Raw genomic sequence first — 21462 nt, forward strand, 5'->3', positions numbered from 1 at the left:
TCCCTTTGGGCCTCCAGCCCATCTTCCATCTTCCCCATCCGCTCATTGCCCAAGAGGCTGACCTTCAGGAGCTGTGGGAGTACTGCTTGCCCTGGGCTTGACTTGGGTTCAGCCAGTGGGAAGCACTGGCAGGGCGTCCTCCAAATAAGCTGGAGAAAATCGAGGTGGAGTATCTCTTCAACCCCTGTCCTGATGGTTTGACACCTGCTAGGTTCCTTCATTGAGGCTATAGCTCCCGTTGGGTGGCCTTTCCTCCAGCTACAGTTCTTACCGGGTTCAGGGACATGCTCCCCCATCACACCTTCATGCCTATAGGTGGTAACAGACTGTTGCCAACACTGGACTTCCCTCAACCCTGCTCAGACCTTTGTAAAGAGTCCTTTAACAAACCCTCCCTTAGTCAGCCCTTTGAGTGTATGTGCCGTCTGTCTCCAGCTGGAATTCTGACTCATACACTCTCTGAATTGGACTTGAGGAATTTCTGAAATTTCATTCAACACTTATTTTAACAAAAGTGTTTTGAGCAACTACTTTATACAAATGATAAATACTGAAAGACTTAATAATACCTAAATATTTTTGAGTGTCTGGTATGTGCCAGCTAATGGACTCAGCAATTTGTATAATTTAATCATCACGATAATCTTGTGATGATGTGTTTTTAAACCTCTTTTCAGGTATGGAAACCAGTGTTCGTTATAAATAAGTACCTTGACTGAGGCTACATCACCAGTAAGAGGAGGAGGCAGGATTCATACCCAGATGGGTTTCATTTTTAAACTTATACTTTAAACTTCTTCTTTTTATGGTCTCTTATATACAGTGATAATTATGATAGGGTATTCAGGGAAAAAACAGAGGAGGACCTCATGTACTAATTGCATACAGAAAACTAGGCTCTTTTTTCAAACTTGAAGACAAGTAGGAGGGCAAACCTACACAGACAGCTAACTGGATGAAATGTTTATCAGATGAACTAGGGGTGGGAGAAGAAGATTATGGAGGGGTGAGTATTATGTGCAGTGAAAGGCAGTGATATGTTTAGCAGGTGGTCTCCATCCTCCCCCAAAGCCTGATTTACAGTGTTTGCCAGTCTCTGTGGCATAAATACTCCCACGATGGCCAATGTCACGCTACCAATATGGCATCACTGAATGGCACGTGGGGAAGAGTGTGCAAAATTGGCTCTTGAGAACGGGTACAGTCCTGCTGCTGTGCACCACTGTATTTATGTGCAAGGGCAGGGAGTCAGGAAACAGCCCGTGTGTTTGGGGTACTCTAGGTTGGTAAGATCTGCTAGACCACAAGGAACAAGTGGCAGGGGAAGGTGGAATGAGAACAGGGATGAGACAGGAGAAGTGGTAGAAAAGACCATGAGAGAGGGCTTTGGCTGGAGCTGCACTGTCCAGTTTGGTACCCACAAGTTGCTACAGAGTGCTTGAAATGTGTCTGGTCCAAATTGGGATGTGCTGTAAGTGTAAATTATACACTGGATTTCAAAGACTTAGTACATATATATATTATATATAATTAATAGATATATGAATATATATAATTAATATATTTGTGTTGATTACATATTAAAATGATAATATTTGGATATATTGGGTTAATCACATATTTACAATTAATTTCATCTGTTTTCTTTTTTACTTTTAAAAATGCAGCTATTAGAGAAAGCCAAACTACACATGTAGCTCGCAATATATTATATTAGACAGATATATTAGACAGCTTTGAGCCAGAGAATTTGGACTTTATTCAACAGGCAACAGAGAGTCTTAGAAAAGTTTTAAACAGATATGGTCTGCTTCCATAATGGTCCATCTGGTGCCGTGTAGAGTTTGCTGAACCCAGGCTGGAGGAGGGAAACTTGAGAGAGTCCAGGCCAGAGGGACGCGGCACTGAATGAGGCACAGGACGTGGGGATGAAGGAGGAGAGAGCAGACTGGATGGGACAGGGTGGCCGATTGCATGTGAGAGGTGGGCAGAGGGGGGAATCGAGGGTGATGCCCAGGTTTCTGGCTGGACCACTGTCCAGTTGGAGTGATATTACCAGAGATGGAAGTGTAGGAGGAATGAAGATATCTTGGGGGAAGATAATGTGTTCAATTTCAGGCCTGATGAGTCTGAGGTGCTAGGGAACTTTCAGGTGTCCAGCAGGCAAGTGGGTACAGGGGTCTGGAATCCTGTTGGCACCATCTACAAAATGTATCCCAAATCAACAGTCTCCTACCACCTCTACTGCCACCTCCTAATCCAACCACTATAATATCCTGTCTGGATTATCACTGCAGCCTTCTAGCTAGTTTTTTTGCTGATACATTTGCCTTGCTTTTTCTCAAGTCTCAATCAACAGGCAGAATAACCTCGTTAAAAGCACATCAGAACATGGCATGCCTCCCCTCACAGTCTTCCAGTGAACTCTACGGCACTCACTCCACTCTGTACAATGGCCTAAGGTCCTATGCGACCTGGCCCTGCTACTCTGAGTGCCATTGCCCTCTCCCTCAGTGACTCTGCTTTAACCACACTGAGCTCCTTGCTGTTCCTGGGACTCACCAGGAATCCTCCTTGCCTCAGGGCCTTTGCACCTGATACTCTTCCCTTGGATTTCTGAGGAGCTATCTCCCTCACCTCCTTCAGGTCTTTACTCAACTACCCCTTCTCTGTGAAGACTTCCTGCTCACTCTATCTAAAATGACACCCCACTCTTTCCTCCCCTTCTTTATTTTTTTCACCAGCTCTTACCACTATTAATCATACTATAAATGTTACTTATTTATCATATTTAATGTCTGTATCCCTCATTTGAATGTAAACTCTGTAAGGCAGAAATTTTCTCTGTTTTATCTACTGCATCCCTGAACCTGAAATGGTTCCTGGTGCATACTAAAAACTGAAATATTTGTTAAATGAAAGAATAAACTGCAGAAGATCAACGGGCTGAGTATATAAGGCCTAGGAATAAACAAGCCCTTGGAATCCCAGCTCTGACACTAGTCATTGTGACCTTGGACTGGTTATTTACCATCTCTAAGCCTTAATTTTCTCATCTATGAAATGGAGAGATTAATAGTACCTCCCACAAAAGATTTTTGTGAGGATGCATCCAGTCAAGAAATATTTATAGACCCCCTCCCATGTGCCAGGAGCTGTGTTTAAATGGGGATTAGGTGAGAGAATTTATAGAAGAGTTTGACATTGCGTCTGCCATATTGCAAACCAGCCGTAAAGCCTTTACTGAGTATTAGCAGAGGAAAGAGTGTTAAGCAGTCAGGAGACAGGGCTGTGTGAGAGCCGCTGAGCTGGGAGTGAGTGTACTGACCCAGAGGGAGTGAGCAGAGTGCGGGGTGAGGGGAGGGGGCTCTGCTGACCTTGCTGATTTCTCAGGGATGAACCCCGTGAGGGGGAGCCAGGAAGCAAGGTGGACTTTGAAGGATGATTAGGGAGTAGAAGGGGAATTCTGGTGTCATCATCAGCATACCAGTGCCAGAATGCAGAAGAATTGCAGACACAGACTCTCTCCAAAGCCACAGGTCATTACTCCCAGGAGGAATGACACCGTGGGCGCCCCCCTGCGAGGATCGAGGGGCCATGAGAAGAACACTGTAACTTGGCAGGGTCCCACATACTTCAGACCGGATTAGGGTGGGACTCCTGAGTCCCGTGCCTCACTACTTGAAAATCCCATGAAAGAGCTGGAGCCTCGTTCTGGGCAGCAGTGGACAATCGTTCTTTGTCACCAGCCAGTGAAGAGTAAGTGAGAAGAGTGATGGAAGCAGAGGTCTGAGGGGTGCTGTGCCCATGGGGGGTCTCAGATGGTGTGGAGAAGAGGGTCAAGGCCTGGGAGGTCACAGTCAGGCAGGATGAGCGTGTGGAGAACTGAGGGCCCTGCCCTTTCCCTCCGGACCCACCATGGCTCTGGCCCTTTCTGCCTTGGGCTGTGCCTTGCTCTGGCCTTCCTGGTGGATTATTCTGGAAGACTTCCCAGGAAGTTTGGAGGTCCCTCAGGTCCAGGCCCCAGGGATGAGGGAGCCCAGGATAGCGGTTATTCCAATGATGTGAGCCCCTCAGGCACTCCGGCTTCTTCGATGCCCAGGAGGCACTGTGGTGCCACAGAGCCGACAACATGAAGCCGGAGACCCCACTGCACTGTGGGGCGGAACAGGCTGAGAAGTCAAACCCTGAGGTGTAGCCTCTCGCTTTCCACCCAAGTTAAGCAGAAACCACAACTTCAAGGCTTAGTGCGCTCCTCCCTCCAGCCCTCAGTAGTATATGTTGTGTGAGAGACACCTGAAGCTCAACAAGCAATTACAAAGTGAATCCTATCTAACCACCACCTAGGACATGAGGGGACCACTGCCATCTCCCCTTCATCCCTTTCTGATTTCTATCCCTTGCCTCCCCCTGAAGGTAATTACTATGCTGACTTCTGGAACAATCATTCCCATGTTTTTTGTGTGTTTGTTTGTTTTACAAGGCAGCATAGTGCAGTGGTAAGAACATGGATTCTGGAGGCAGAAGGTGTTCGTTCACTTCTTGGTTCCTCTACTCACTCGCTGCGTATCCTTGGGCAGAATACTTTATCTCTCTGTGCCCACTGTCTTCATCTGTGACGTAAGGATCACGAGAGAATGCAAGCTGATGAGGTTGTTTAAAAGATTAAATATGAGTTAATATATGTGTAGTGCTTGGAACAGTGCCTTGGGGAGTATGGTTGCTCTTTGTAGTACTGTCACCTAAATATACACGCCTTAGCAGATACATGGTCTAGTTTGCTAGTTTTTGAACTCTGTGCTAACGAATCATACTCTAAAACCAACCAACAAATAAACAACCAAACAGATAGGTACAAAGCCTATATGATGACGGCAGCAATGATGATTGAAGGGGAAAAGGATGTGCCAGTGGCTGAAGTTCTGGACATAGGAGGAGCCCGTCGTGATGGGCTGGGACGTGAGGACAAGAGCACACAGGGTTGGCATAAACAGATCATGGCGGTTAACACTCAGCAGAGAGGTGTAACTGGGAGTGTTACTGAGTCTAAGCTTATACTGTTTGTTGCAAGACAGGCCAGTAAATCAAGTTGTTGGGACAAGGAGTAGTGACTTTATTCAGAAAGCCAGCAGACCGAGAAGATGGTGGACTCATGTCCCAAAGAACCATCTTACCCAAGTTAGAATTTAGGTTTCTTTTATACTAAAAGGGGAGGGGGTGTGGTTGGTTGCTGCAGACTTCTTGGTGTGGAAATCCTTTGTTCTTGCAGCTGCCCATGTAGGTCATGTCACAATGTTCCTGTAAACCTCCAGCAAGACAAATGTTATTCTCTGTTCTGCAACTTTTCATCTCTATATGAATGGAAAAGTGTTACACCTTTAAAGGTCAGAGCCTTGAGAATGGGCCATCCTGTATATTTCAGGCTACAGGCAACATGCTCTACTTGTAGCAAAAGCAATAGAATACAGAGGTTAAAGTAAAAGAAACAGATCAATATGGAGTCAGATCTGTTCTTCCCTATTACAAGAGAACACAGCAGTGGTCCAAGGAGTAGGAGGGGCTCTGGGGAGTGAGGCAACCTGTCCCTCCTCTCCCACCACCCGGCGCCCAGCGTGGTTCTTGTGGACCTCATGCTGCTTCCTTCACGGTGCAGTGCAGACGCCGTCTCCATTCTGCCTCTGGTTGCGTGACTTCACACTTCCACTCCCGGCTGTGGGGCCTGGCTGTAGGTCACTGCCCTGACAATAGATGCTTCAGTTTCAGTGCAGCCTGTACAGTGTCCAGAGCCTCGTGGGCCTCTGTCTCCAGAGGGAACAGCCCTGTGCTTGGGGAACAAGAAGCCCAGCTCCCAACTGCACTGTGGGTAGAGTTAGATTGAAAATGTCGTTATTCAGCAAACTTGTACTAAATACTTAGAAGTCCCAAATACTTCACTGAACTGAGATGGTTTTCTTTGCTTTCCCTGGATCTGCCCACTCAGTCTTCATACCAGCCCTGAGCTCTCCTGCTGTCTCTGTTTTATAGAAGAGGAGACAGAGGCGGGTAACTCGCTCCCGCTCATATGGCTAATAAGTGCAGGAGGCCTGGCCAGGGCCGTGCTCTTGAGCAGTCACTGCCCTGCTTCACCTCACTTCCTTGCTCAGTAGTCCTGGTTCTGCTCCGCTGGCTATGTGGGCACACTGCTGAACCTCTGTGGGTTTCAGTTTCCCTGCTTATGAGGAGCAGGCCTATGGGCCCCAGTGTTCCCATTCCCTGATTCACTGCCCTTCATGGAGGCCTCCCGCAGATGCCGGCCAGCCCTGGGCACCTGGGGACTCCACGAGAAGTAATATCATGGCCTCTGGCCTCCTCAGGGAACTTATGTTTGGGGACACAACTGATGATACAAGATGGTGAATAATTAACTTTCCAAAGTGTGATTCAGACCAGGGTATAAGTAAGGGCTCTGGGAGGCAGCTGAACAAGTCTTGTGTAGTGGAAAAATGGATCATCTTAAAGGAAGAGCAAACCCTCCTTAGCCACTGCTAAAAATTACTTCTCTGTTAGGCAAGGGCCAGAAACACTTGCCTGGCGGACAAGTCATTACCGTCTGGCTCCCAGTCAGCCCTGCCTGCCACCCCCACCGCCCCCCGGCCGGGAGCCCTGTGCAGCTGGTGGACATGCCTCATTTCACAAAAGCATCAACACTTAGAGGGTGTGTTTTTTCTTCCTCCACATAACATGCTTCCTTATGTTGAAATATTTCTCCACAGGGCTATGCATGGGCTGAAGAGGATGTATGGTGAACAGGCAGAGCCCCAGAAATAGAGGGCTAGTTGGGATTGTGCAAAAGTCAGTGAATGAACCTGGTGACAGAGACACCACATACCCTGAGGCTGGTTACTTCAACCGTAAAGAGCTAGTTGTGAGAAACACAGTTTGACTGGGTTGGGGCCATGACACCGGGGAATGGAAGCCCTGGAGACCATATTTTAAAATGTTGAGCTTGGGCTGAAGAACGAATCTTAGGTTTGTGTTGACTCATACTGTGGCATCTCAGAGCCTGTGGAGAGGCGGCACCTATCCCAGGATTCTTGTCTCCCACTGTGTCTCTTCCTCTGTTGGTTTTCTTCCCTACGGTTCTGTTCAAGCTCTGCTGCTCATTCTACTACTGCAAGGGATAATACCTTTCCAAGATTTCAGTGTTTAGCAGCGGGCTGATGGCTCACAACTTTACTTTTTAATTTAAAAATTTTATATTTTGATTGACGTATAGTTGATTTATAATGTTGTGTTTCAGGTGTATAGCACAGTATGTATATATGTATTATATATTCTTTTTCAGATTCTTTTCCCTTATAGGTTATTATAAAATATTGAGTAGAGCTCCCTGTGCTATACAGTAGGTCCTTGTTAGTTATCTATTTTGTATACGGTAGTGTGTATCTGTGAATCCCAGCCTTAGAGTTCCAGCTGAGAGCTGGCCGTAGGCTCTGGACTCGCGAACGCGGCTGCCTCCTGGGTGTCATCATTCAGAGTCCCGCAGGTGCCTCTTCTCAACTAAACTCCTCCCAAACTTGCTTCTCCCCATCCGCCTTCTAACTCAGTGAATGACACCATCGCTCACCCTCACCATCCTCCATGTGCAAAGAGTCGCCAGTTCCCTCCATGTCTTTCCACTCCATGCGTGAACCTCAGTTCAGGCCCTGCCTCTCCGTCCTATAGCAGCTCTCTCAGGGGTCCCCCTGCCTTCCAGTTTGCTCCCCTTGAACCCACCCTACACACAGCAGCTAAAGTGCTTCCACAGCACAAATAGGAGGTGTAACTCCCCTCCTTAAAGCTCCTCGAAGCCTGCCAGTTGCTTTGGGGATTCAGCCTAAACTCATTCAGTGTAAAGCGCCATTCCCGAGTTGGGCTTGGTGTATCACTCCAGTGATCTGAGGCTTGGCTCTCACGGGAACCTCCCTCCAGGCCTGTGCGTTCTCTGACAGGAATAGGAGATGGACGAGGTGAAGTTGTTAAATGGAAATTACCATCTCTCCCAACACCCTCACTCTACAATGTTTCTGAATTCAGAACATCCCAGCAGAGTCCAAGATGCTGTTTCTAAAGATAGTACATCAGAGTAACCTGCTTACAAATCAATAAGAAAATAACCTATAGGGGAAAAGAATATGAAAAAGAATACACACACACACACACACACACACACATATATATATATGTATAACTGAATCACTTTGCTGTATACCTGAAACTAACACAACATTGTAAATCAAATATACTTCAATTAAAAAAATGCTTTGCTGAAACCAAGAAAAAAAAAAAAAAGGAAAGAAAAATACAAATAGCCTAAGACAATGACAGAAGATAACCAGGATAACCAGGGAAGAAAGCTGGAGCCTTTAGTGCTCTTCCAGACCAGAGCCTGTTGGGCCCTCAGTGAACCTTGCCTGTAACTCTCTTATGACATTTCATACTATGTGGCATCTATTTATTTATTTATCACTTGGTTTATCTCTTACTTTAAAAAATCAACAACCCGAGTTCGGGGAAGATGCATCTGTCTGCATCTTCTATGTACCTTCTGTGCAGTGCATATCTTCTATGCATAGGGCAGAGGAGGATCTCGGTATATGAATGGCCAATTATTAAATCACAATATTATGTCTTTCCCCATTAGCCAGGAATATTTATTTCATTAAAATAGCTTTCTAAAAATATCTCCCCATATTACAAAGGATTATGTTCCTAATAAGTATTTTGCACTTATGAATCAATAATAAAAAGACAAATTCCCTAAGAGAAAAGTTGACCAAAGATGATAGACAATTTACAAAAGAATTTACAAAAGAAACAATACCAATGGCCATGAAACATGTGGCAGAGGCGTAATCTCCATGTACAAAATGAAAGCTACTGTTTGCAGGAGGTGGGGAAAACAGCGACTTGCACTGTTGGCAGGAGTGTAAATTTGTAGAACCCTTCCTAAGGGCAATTAAGCAATAATAATTCAAAATTTAGAATTTACATGATCTTTGACCCAACAATCCCAGGACTCTGTCCTCTAGGAATAATCAGATAAGGATACCAAGTTTATGTGAAAGAATAGTAATTGCAACATTAATAATAGAATAGTTAAAAATGCAAATAAGTCAAGCTTTTATCATAATGATATGGTTAAATAAATCATGGTACAGCCATATAATGGAATATTATGCACTTGTTAGAAGAGAAGCAAATCCCTAGATATGTGTTTCTACAAGGAAAAATGCGCGCAATATATCAAGTGAAAGAGGCAGGTTATAAAGCATTTTATCCATCTACCCATCCACCCATCCTTTCATTCTTTCATTCAGCAAGAAAATAGTAAAAGAGTAGTATTAAGCCATTAACAGTAATTATCACTGGATCAAGTTAGACTTTTTAGTGACTTCCACTCTCTATTTCATATTTTGAAGATTTTACAATGAGCAGTGTGGTATATTATTCTTGAAACAGCAAAAACCATAGGTAATGCCAGTTAGGGGGAAAGTTTTTCTTCTTGTTTATTGAAAGAGCAATATGAGAGATTTATCTCTGCTGGCATTTGGGGAACACGTTGCCATATGGGATAATTTTTCATCATGAGGCATCTTGGCTTGGTGGATTAGCCCCTGGTGGCAGAGCCTTGCATCATGTGGAATTTGTCCTGTGTTTTTGACCCCAGCTTTCACTAACTCCTAAGAAACACAGGATAACATTTTCACAGTCCATTCCTGCGCCAGTAAAGGGGAACAAATTACATTTAATTTCCAACTATCAGTGGTTAAGAATTGTGTGGGTATATGAAATCAGCAAATAATAAACATTTTATCCATTCGTTTTCTCTCTTCTACCTATACTCTCAATCATCATTTTATTTTATTTACTCATTACCAAGACTAAGTGAACTGATTTCTGGTTTTTATTTTGCTCTTCCCCATGTGCTCTTGGCCTGACTTTGTCTTAGAGAACCCTTGCCGGTTGCTATTGATCACTAATTTCTTTTCTACCTAATCACAAAAGGTTAACTAATACAAGTTTACACTTTCCCTTGGCATTGATGACATGCTCATGTAACAATGGCTCCTGGAACTTCATCCTTTTTCCTTCTTAGGAAACTGTAAGTGCTTTGCCCTTTGGTCCACCATGTTGATGTCTTTAAGTTGATTGGACCTGGTAAACTGAAAGTGGCATCTCTGGATGCCCTGGGAGGATACATGTGTTCTAGAATGTTGGAAATAAACCCTACAGAGATTCCAGGGGCCAGCCATACTGGTAAAGTTTTTAGGCTCCAGTGTTCTGGACTATGCTGAACATTCTCTCCAAGGTAAAGGACCAGTGAATGCATCTGCACCCCTTACAACCATGAAAGAAGCACAGCTCTTCGGAAGTCCTTCAGGTGCTGAAGGCAATATGTATTGCACTTGGGACAACTGCTCCATCCCATTTATCAGAGGACTCATGTTGCTGGCAATTTTGATTGGGTCTCAGAGCAAGAGGGGGCTCTGCAGCAGGTCCAGGCTGTAGTATAAGCTGTCCTGCCACTTGGGCCATGTGAACTGGAAAATCCCATAGTGCTGGAGGAATCTTGTGATAAATGAGAGCACCACGTGGTGTCTCTGACGAGTTGCATTGGGGGAGTTGCAGTGCAGATCTCTAGGCTCTGGAGCAAGGACATGCTATCTGTTGCAAGAAATTATGCACTTTTTGAATGGAAGCTCTTGGCAGGCTACTGAACCTGGGAAGAGACTGAGCATCTTGCCAGAAGCCGTCAAATACATGTGCATCCAGAGCTACCTATCATGGACTGAAGGCTGTCATTCCCACCGAGTCATAAGGCTGGAGAAGCCCAGCATAATTCATCTTAAAGTGATCATGGTGCAGCTAGGAGTGGGCCTGGGCAGGTCCAGAGGGCATGAGCACACTAACTGACCAAGTTGAACAGTCTCACATATCACCTGCTTATGTTGCACTGATGCCTCTCTCTAAGCTCATGCCGATGGCCAGGGGTTTCCTATGACCAGTTGGCAAAGGAAGAAAAGAAAATCCAGGCCTAACTCATGGAGGGGTTGACTGGGTCTGTTGGTGTGAGCTGAAAACAGACTGTTCTGCATTACAGCTCCACTCAGGGGACTCTGAAAAGAATAGGAGGGCAGGAGAAAATCCTCCCCATGGGCAGAGCTGCCAGCACTGTACTAGTCTTCCAGTTTGTGAAGAGAGAGAAATGGCTTTAGCTAAAACTATGCTGTGAGTCCTGAGCTGTGGCAAGTGGTTCGGCTGGTGGGTCAGGGGTTTGGATGGAGCAAGATTGGAAGATTGGGGATGAGGTGATGATATGGGAGAAGAGCATACAGAGGGGGCCCAAAGTGTAGGGATTGTTACATCATCTATGAATGCCCACCAGAGAGAATCTACTACAGAATCAGGGACTCAACAATCAGCTGGACAGGATGACGTGACCTGCTCTCAGCCTTCCCAGTGCCAGCACAATGGGCCGTGAAATGGAATCACCATGGCTACAGAAATGAGAACAATGTATATACCCATCACGGCAGAGCAGATGACACTGATCTTCATGAGGAGGTAGGGTTGCTGCTGCATCATGGGGACAGGAAGGAATAGGTCTGGAAATTAGAGGATTTATTGGGACCATATCTTGGTTCCCAGTTTTAGCTGTAGATGGGCAATTATTGCAACTACAAACTGATAAGAGCAAGGGTTCAGACTCTTCAGGGATAAAAGTCTGTCCATTTCAGCAAACAAGCCACCTAGACCAGTAGAAGTGCTGGTGGAGAGTGGGGGGAATTTAGAAAGAATGGTGGAGGAAGGAGATGATGAATATCAGTTCCAACCTAGGGACCAACTGCAGTGGTGAGTGGGGGGCTGCTTTTCTTCTAATGGTCCCACACAAGCCACTCTCTTTGGAAGACTGCCACCTGGTAACTACACTGCTTTGCCCAGAGGTGCAGAGCCCAGAGGTGCCTGGGAGTTTCCATTTCCTCAGGGACCCCCTTAGCCAGGGGCTGACAGAGTTTGTGAGCATGAAGTCCAGCTCCTTGCCTCGATGGGGACAAACTCACAAGTCTTTCCCTTGTGAGACTCCGCCTGAAATCTCACAACCTTGGGTCCTTCCCTTTCCATGGCCTGCTTCCCTCACTCTCCTATCAATTTCTTCCAGGGCCGGTCTTACTAAACCACCTGCCCTTAGAATCTTCCTCTCAGAGTCTGCTCTGGGTATTCTCCCACTACTTAACGGGGAGATGAACGGGGGGGTAATAATAGGGCACATTCACTGGGCATTTACCACGCACAGGGCACTGTGGTGAGAGCTGTTACATTACCAGGTCCACTGAATCCTCCAGAACTCCCCGCTCCCCAACCCCAGGTGCTGAATAAACTCTCAGCAGCAGAGCTTAGGGCTTTAAGGCACAGGCCCAGGAGCCCAACTATCTGGGGTCAAATTCTTGTTCTGCCAATGACTGGCTGTGTGACCTTGGGCAGGTTACTTTCCTCATCTGGAAAATGGGGATAATAATAGGGTCTACTTGACAGGCTGTTTATGAAAATTCGGTGAGTTAATGTAAAGCATTGGAATGCTTTGTAGATGTTTGTTAAATGAACAGATACTTCACAAGGGGCAAGTAAGACTTAGAAAGATTAATTAACTTGCTCAAGTTCACCCAGCTAAAGTGCCAAAGTCAAGATCTGTATGATTTCAAAATCCAGTCTCTTAACTACGACTGTATGCCACCTCTGGTCAGGACTACTGCTCCTTCGTTCCCCTTAGTATATTTCAAAAGGCCCACTTTTCTCCAAGGCCACCCATCGCTGGCTGGTCTTTGCTGGGAGACAAGAGGAGGAGCCTGGGTCTCCCTGTGGCTGCCCTTGTGGTGAGGCTCTCTATCACTGTGGATATTGTCTTGTCTTGGAGTCGCTGCTGTGTGTTAGTTCTCAAGGAGATCTCTCCACAGACCTTCATTTTCTTTATTTCGTTGCCACACCCCTGTTCCCCACGCCTCCCAAAAAAGTAGAGAGAGACTTTCCTTCACTACTGAAGTGATAGCTTATGAGAACCTTTTTTTTTTTTAATTAATTTATTTTATTTTATTTATTTATGGCTGTGTTGGGTCTTCGTTGCTGCACGCGGGCTTTCTCTAGTTGCGGCGAGCGGGGGCTACTCTTCGTTGCAGTGCGTGGGCTTCTCATTGCCGTGGCTTCTCTTGTTGCGGAGCATGGGCTCTAGGCACGCAGGCCTTAGTAGTTGTGGTTTGCTGGCTCAGTCGTTGTGGCTCGCGGCCTCTAGAGCGCAGGCTCTGTAGTTGTGGTGCACGGGCTTAGTTGCTCCGCGGCATGTGGGATCTTCCCGGACCAGGGCTTGAACTCATGTCCCCTGCATTGGCAGGCGGATTCTTAACTACTGTGCCACCAGGGAAGTCCGAACCTTTTTTTTTTTTTTTTTTTTTTTTTTTTTTTTTTTTTTAAACTCAGAAATCCTCTTCTCAATTGCCAAGGTAAATGAGATAATAATTTAAAACATATGGAAACATGTAAGGGGGGAGGGAAGTGAGAAAACTCTCACTTGCCACCCATGTGGCTTTCTGAGGCTGCTTCACTCACCCAGGCCTTGGCTCACTGGGGCTGTCATCGGCCTCCTCTTGGACTTCGGGATGACACACCTGGCAGGCTTGGTGAATGTCCTTATAAGGCAACTGCGGTGCCGCCACCGTGGCTTCCCTGGCCTGCATTTCACTAGGGCGATGAAGCAATGTCCCTGAACTGGGAAGGGCGGGGACAGCTTGCTCTTAATTCTCTAATAGCCCCACTCAGGCGGCTCTACTTCCTCTTCTGATGGTTTGAATGTGAGAAATCCAACTACAGGAGAACCTTAAGAAGGAGGTCATTTATTTCCATGCTATTCACTGAGCAAAATGTATTAGGCAGCTGCTATATGCCATGCTCTAATCTCATGGGGTCACATGAGGATTATTTACAGGAAAGGGAAGTGATCCAGATGTGGTGCTGAGCTTCAAGGCTGCCCGGGATCCAACATTAGTTTCACTGTTTTTTATTTTTGTGAGGCCCTCCAGGTCCACTCAGGTCCCAGGACTTGGGAAGGGAGGTAACTCCTTTTGTTAGAAAGGAGAAGGGACATCGAATATTTAATGTCATAGGTACCAAGCCCAGTGTTTTACACCCATCACCTCATTTAATTCTCAAGGTGATCTGTGAAGTAGGTATTTGGATTTATAGTGGAATTTCCCTGAAATGTCTGCTCTGATCTATCTGGCTGCTCTCTACATCCTAGAGTCAGCCAGGCTGAGGCCCCTTGGGTTATTTACATTTTAACCTCAAAGGGTGTTTTCTGTTTTTCAGCCTTGATACTTACGGCTCAGATCAGTCCCAAAGGTTTCCTCCCAGCTCAGATACCCAAATCAGCTGCTCCTGCCAATGGCAAGTGCTTGACTCCCGGCTGCCCAAGCCACCAGGGGCCCAGGAGGCCTGGCCGACCTGCAACTCCACCTCCCCACCGTAGCCCATCATGAGGGGAGGTGGGGAGGCCCCAGACCTTCTACGACTTCGTCTCTGGGCTCCCGGTTCACACCCCATGCCGTCCCCTTCAGTTAGTCTGCTCGGGATCCAGCTTCTGTGCTGGGTAAAAGACCAACATCACGTTGATGCTGGGGGTTTCCCGGGGTTTCACCTTCTTTGGAGAACAGGTGCTGCAGACATAAACGTCTTTATGACCCAGGCTAGATTAATTGCCCCTGCGATGCGTTCTCTCCCATATCCTCTTTCACAGCTCTTAGCACACGTTTTTCTCTTGAACAGCCGGGAGAAAATTGCACTGAAAATCTGGAAGCATATCTAGATGGCTTCTCTGGGCATGAAATATCAACCCCCCTCCCCTCTGCCAGTTTCCTCCTCCGTCACCTTCCTCCGTCCTCGCCTTGCTGCCTCCTCTCTGGCCACACTGGTCTCTTGCTGCTCCTTAAACATCCAAGGCTAGGGTTGCCAGATAAAATACAGGTTTCCCAGTTACATTTCAGTCTCAGATAAAAAACAAATGATTTTTTAGTATAAGTATGTCCCAAGTTAAATTACTTCTTGTTTATCTGAAATTTAAATTTAACAGAGTGTCCAACTTTTGCTTTCTTTCTCTTTTCTTTTTTTGCTAAATCTGGTGACAATGCCAAGCTCATTCCCGTCACTGGGGATGTTTGTCAGTCACATGACTCCCCCCTCACTGGACACTGGCCTTGGCCCAGATGCCTTGTCTTCAGGGAGGCCTCCCCTCGTCCCCACATCTCAAAACATGGCCCCATCCCGACCTTCCACCTCCCCTTGCCTTATTTCCCCCTCAGCAGCACCTGCCTGACTTGCCCTCACATGTGTTTTCTGTCCATCTCTCCACAAGCACGATCACGTCATTAAGTCAGGGATTCACATCAGTTTTGTTCACTGCCATGTGCCCAGTGTCTAGAACAGGGCCTGGAACAAAACAGTCACCCCAGACCATCTGTTGAATGAATGGATTATTCTGCATGATCAGGAGAGAGAATTTTGATTTTTCCCAGTCAGCCCAAGAAAGAGAAGGTAGGAGAAGAAGGCCCTGAGATAAGAGGAGGAAGAGTGGGGAGAGGGGAGGGGAGGAGAAAGAGACAGACAGAGTGAGACAGAGAGGCAGAGACAGACAGACAGAATGAATTGAGAGAAGAGACAGGATGCAGTCTGAGACTGCTCTCATCTGTGGGTGACTTCAGAAGTGTGGGAGCCCACGCAGCTGCTAGAAGACATTTGCACGGAGGGGCCATACAATGCATACGATGTAGACTTTAAGAACACAGGCTTTGCCACAGACTCAAACTTTGAGTCTGGGCTCCACCACTTAACACTTGTAAGGCTTTAAGCACAGAATGCATCTCTAGGCCTCAGTTTCCCTATCTGTTAAATGGTAATAACAATATTACCCAGTCACGGAGCAGTTGGGAGGCGTAAATGAGATACATGTGTCAAGCACATAGCACCAGGTCTGACCCCTGGCAAGTGCGGAAGAGAAGATAGCTGCAAATGCTCCTGCCATCACAGCCATGCTTCTCCTGATCATGAAATTACCACCCCCCCTCACCCCGTGATTGCCTCTTCAATTTTTACTGACTCTCAGTTGATGACCATTTTTCAAAAAGAAACAGTGGTTTTGTTTTTGTTCTTTTTTGGTAATCACCGTGGCCCATTAGGGATTAGAGAATAGCTGGCAGGTGTGCTCTGGGTGCTGAGAGGCCAGCGTCGCTCTTCTGCCTGTGGAGTGACTCACCCCTCATGCAGCCCCAGGGATAAGTCTCTGCACTCAGGTGGCTTGGAGGTTTTGGGAAATAGTTGCCACCAGTGTTAAACCCGGAGTGTCAGAGGCCCCTGTCGCTGAGCACACAGGACAGGGCGCAGCCTGTCCGGTCTCGACGTGTGCTGGCTCTGTGACCCCCGCACCCCTTAACTACTCAGCCTCACGTTCTTCCTGTGGAAAACAGGATGGTTTCCTGGTCTGTCTTTCTTCCAGGTTTAGATGACCATGAAATGAAAGAGGCTATGACAAAAGCTTTGGCAACCCTAAACTGCTATATAAAGCCCGGATCGTGTCATCAGCATTGTCTGCAGGGGGAGGGGGTCCTGACTAGCTGACTGGGGATCACGGGCTCCGTGGATATCTTGGTGTCACCCACTCCCTGTACCTCATAGACACACGCCCTTTTCCCGGCGCCAGGATCAAATACCACTCAGTGATGTGTCCTCGGGGCGGGGGTGTAAATGACACAAGGCCTTCATTCCTGGGTGCTTCACCACTGCACCCCCCGCAGTCAGGCCAGTGGGTGTCCGCCAGATGTGCGAAGGCAGGAAATTAGCGCCAGCTCTGAATAAACATCTTTGCACTTTGCTCTATTGGTAACTGGCTGTACTTTTGTAGGAGTGGACACGCTCCTGAAAGTTCCCCGGTTCCCAGCCCCGATGAGACACACACGCTCCAGCCCCTCCCCATCCTAGCCTCACCGTTTCTGGGGAACACTCATTCTTAGGTGGCAGCACTGTCCAGGGCCAGACGATGCCTCCTGCAGCAGACAGGCAGGCTCAGGATGTACTGGTGCCCATGGCCTCAGCTTGTGGGCCCGGGCCCTGGCCCAGCCCATAAAGCCAAGTCACCTCTGAGAAGCAACCTTCTCTCATTTGGCCAGAGCCAGCCCCCAACTACAGCAGGCAGGGTCCTTGCCTCAGGCTCTGCAACTTAATGCATTTATAAGACAAATATTAACCAAGTGACTACTATGTACTATGTACTAGGTGCTAGGAACTCACCAATGAACAAAACCAATATTGAATTTCCCTTCCTTCGTGGAGCTTCCATTCTAGTGTGGGGAGGGTAGGGGAGACAGAAAAAGTAAATAACTAGATTCTGAAGTGTGTAAACAGATGACAAATGACGTGGAAAACTGGCAGGGTAAACAGGGTAAGGGTGAGTGCAGGGGGAAGGGAACAGCAGGTTCCACAGGGAAGTCCACAGAGAATGTACCACCTGAGTCAACACCAAGGAGGTGAGCACCTGGGAGGGGAGCTGGGAAACATTCCACGAAGGGGGAACAGCCAGTGCAAAGGCCCTGATGCCTTGGCCACTGCCTGGTGTGTTCAAGGAATCAGGAGACCAGTGCCTAGAACCCAGTGAGTGGGGTAAGTAGTGATTTGGGAAACTAGCAGTGGCCAGGTGTGGAGAGCAATCCTGGCAGGTGGCAGCAGGAGAAAAGTGGTTCAAAATCAGCTGGTGGCAAGGGCTGGCTCTGGTTTGGGGGTCCTTGAAGTCTTCATAATGTGGGAATGCCTTCTATAAGGAAAAATATGAGATTACAAATATGAAATTAAGCACAGGGTTTTGGAAATGCAAGCGAGGGCCCCTGAAGCTTAGGTTCCTTAACTCCCCGATGGTGGAGCTGTGGACCCGAGGCCTGTGCTTGGGATGGCTCCGGAGGGCCCCACTCACCCCAAGGCAGCACCCTCCTCCCTCTCTCCCTCCCCTACAGCGTTGCCCTTCTGTGACTTCTTTCCTGGTCCAAGCTTCCTGTGACATCCATCTCAACCAGTGTTTGCACAGATAGCAATGGGGACAGAGAGAGGACCTGAGGGACCTCCGTGTCCCCAGCCTAGCCACATGGGTCAGAGTCCAGCCAGCAGGGATGACAGTGACAGTGAGGGTGGCAGGGATGTCCCCCTAGGAGGGGAAGGACAGGAGTCACGTCTCCGCAGAGGACATTTCTCTGATTTTGTGGTTCTGTCCCCATCCAGGAAAAGAAACCAGGAGGGCAAGCGCACACTCAATATGAGAGGAGGCTGAGGTCCTCCCCCAGGCCCCCCACTGTGACCCTTCAGGGCGTAGCTGCACGGGGCTGGGTCCCAGAAGATGAGCTGGGGGACTCTCTTAAGCTGGCTGGTGAGCGCCACACAGGGAGGCCCAGGCTCTGCTTTGGAAACCAGGAAGGGGTTGGGGACAGGAGTGGAGCAGGCGGGGAGAGAGAAGAAAGGAATTATTCAGAGTCCAGTTATGAATTATTAGCTGTGGGGAAAGAAACCAAGATGTTCGGGGGACTAGTCATTATGTTCCTCTACGTGATGTGGCTTCTGAGGGGCCTGGTTAAATGCGAACTATGCCCGCCCTCCCTCCCTTCCTTCCTTCCTTCCCCCCTCCCTCCCTCCCTCCCTCTTTTTTTTCTCTCTTTCATTCATTGATGAGAAAAGATCCCATTTAAAAGTAGCTGGTGTATGTAGACCCTTCCCAATTAAAAAAAAAAATCATAATAATTTTTCTTTAAAGTGTCAATTGCTATCTTTGTCTAGGTAGAGACATTTAAGCAAGTTTGGATATGATATGGAAATTTTGATTAATTTGTTTGAATGGGACTCTTGTTGTAATACAATCCTTTGTCTTTTGGAATAAATCAACCAAGAAGCATTTATAGCACAGCAGCTATATATGCAGTTTTATTTTAGGGCCTCCTTATTCAAGGAGGTTGAATCCAAAATCCTACTCCTGGAGGTGATTTTGGTCTGGCTGTGAAGTCAGTGCTTATGCCTGTGGGGAGACGGGTCGATGGCGCCATGGCATTGCTTCTCAGGCCTTACACTTGACTATTTCTCTTCTTATTCAATGCGTTTTCCCTGGACTGTCGCACCCACACCCGAGACATCACCACCCTCTGTCAAGCTTTCAATGCCAAATCAGTCTCCAGCCTGACTTTCCGCTACCTCCCAGGTGGTTTTCCAGGATGTAGAGGACCGCAGGCTCACTCCCTGAAACCCCCTCTCCATCCGGCCTTTGGGGCGGCCTGCCTGAAACACACGCATCTGACCACAGCCCTGGTCTAGCCAGGAGCCTCCACTGGTCGCTGTTATCCACAACAGAGGCCCAAGCATCTGGAAATGTAACTTGTTTTTCAAGTAAAATATTGCATTGAACACCAGTAGAAGAAAGATGGGAAGTTATTTTATTGGTAGACATGTACTTTATAGGCATATGTTTATAACATTTGCTTGCTCTAAAGCCAGCCGCTCTGAATAATGAGGCTATTTTCAAAAGCATAAACATTTGACACTTATGGTCATGGATGCACTTGCAGTTTTTATTTTTTAATTCGTTAATTATTTTAGTATAGATGATTTACAATGTTAGTTTAGTTTCAGGTGTACAGCAAAGTGATTCATATATATATATATATATATATATGTGGTCTTTTTCAGATTCTTTTCCATTATAGGTTATTACAAGGTATTGAATATAGTTCCCTATGCTATACAGTAGGTCCTTGTTTTATCTGTAGTAGTGTGTATCTGTTAATCCCAAACTCCTAATTTATCCCTCCCCCGCCCTTTTCCCCTTTGGTAACCATAAGTTTGTTTTCTGTGTCTGTGAGTCTATTTCTGTTTTGTAAATAAGTTCATTTGTATCATTTTTTTAGATTCCATCTATAAGTGATATCATATACTTTGTCTTTCTCTGTCTGACTTACTTCATTTAGTATGATAATCTCCAGGTCCATCCATGTTGCTGCAAGTGGCATTATTTCATTCTTTTTTATGGCTGACTAATATTCCATTGTATATATGTACCACATCTTTATCCATTCATCTGTCAATGGACATTTAGGTTGCTTCCATGTCTTGGCTATTATAAATAGTGCTGCAATGAACATTGGGGTGCATGTATCTTTTCAAGTTAGAGTTTTCATCTTTTCTGGATATATGCCCAGGAGTAGGATTGCTGGATCATATGGCAACTCTATTTCTAGTTTTTTAAGGAACCTCCATACTGGTCTCCATAGTGGCTGTACCACTTTACATTCCCACCAACAGTGTAGGAGGGTTCCCTTCTCTCCACACCCTCTCCAACATTTATTATTTGTAGACTTTTTGATTATGGTACACTTGCAGTTTTAGATCAGCCTCTGCCTCCAATTTATTCCTGTATTTGTTTCTGTTGCCCAGTGTTGAGAAAGTTTGGCTCAAGATATAAGTAATAAAACTAGAAACATCTTTACGTTTTATTTTTACACATCTTGCCTCGCCATCTCGGGATGCTCTTAATTAAACAAATCCAAGATCTTGAATGCAGAGTAGGAGAAAATGTTGAGTCTAATATTGAATCATTAACAATATCTAACTGCTTTCATTGTTTATGTTAAATGTAAAATTCACATCAGAAGTAGCTCAAATTTAAGATAGGTGCTCATGCAGTATTATCCTGACTGCACAGCTAACCATTATGCAGTGGGGAGTGAATGTGATCACCTAGGTTTTGTCAGCCGGCATTTGGCTATTCAGTTTACCATGGTCCTGTATCTGTACAAATTGATGCAAGAGGGCATACACAGACCTGGATTTTAAGAAATCACCCATACAGAGCTACAGTCTTTCTAATCGTGACACCTTTATTAAATATTCAAAATCATGAACCAAATCAGAAGAAAAGATCAATTCTCACTGTATCAAGAGCATTTGCCCGGAGACATGAACTGGTGCATTTGTGGTCTCTAATATGTTAGCATTTGATATAAAGCACATGTGACTATGTTGATATAAAATTACAGTTGATTTTTTAATGATTTAAAGTACATATTTTGGGTAGCTTTTTAAAAAAAATAGAAAAATCCATGGACAGAATCCAAAAGCCAAAAGGTAAAAGAAGGATATTTAGTGACAAATAAATCTCCCTCCACCTCATCCTCAACCAGTATCGTTCTCCCCAGTATTTTTCTTCACTGTTACCAGTTTCTTTGAATCCTACCAGAGACATTCTCTGTGTGTGTGGGAGTGTGTCTTAATTTGTGCTACCCTAGAGACAGACCTTGACACAAGGATTTAAATGAAGCTATTTATCTGGGAAGAGCTCCCAGGAAACTCCTGCAGGGGCTGGGGGCATGAGAATGGGGA

General features: G+C 46.2%; 1 long non-coding RNA gene and 1 pseudogene across 8 annotated transcripts in view; both read left to right on the plus strand.

Moving 5' to 3' along the window:
* The window catches only part of LOC309636506, a 147857-nt gene that overhangs the window by 97679 nt on the left and 28716 nt on the right, over window positions 1-21462 (plus strand). The gene's annotated exons all lie outside the window — the stretch shown is intronic.
* The window catches only part of LOC309668501 (hypoxanthine-guanine phosphoribosyltransferase pseudogene), a 58250-nt pseudogene that overhangs the window by 7085 nt on the left and 29703 nt on the right, over window positions 1-21462 (plus strand). The window lies entirely within an intron of this gene.

The sequence above is a fragment of the Balaenoptera physalus genome (assembly GCF_965194825.1).
Source record: "Balaenoptera physalus genome assembly, chromosome: 1".
NCBI lineage: Eukaryota > Metazoa > Chordata > Mammalia > Artiodactyla > Balaenopteridae > Balaenoptera > Balaenoptera physalus.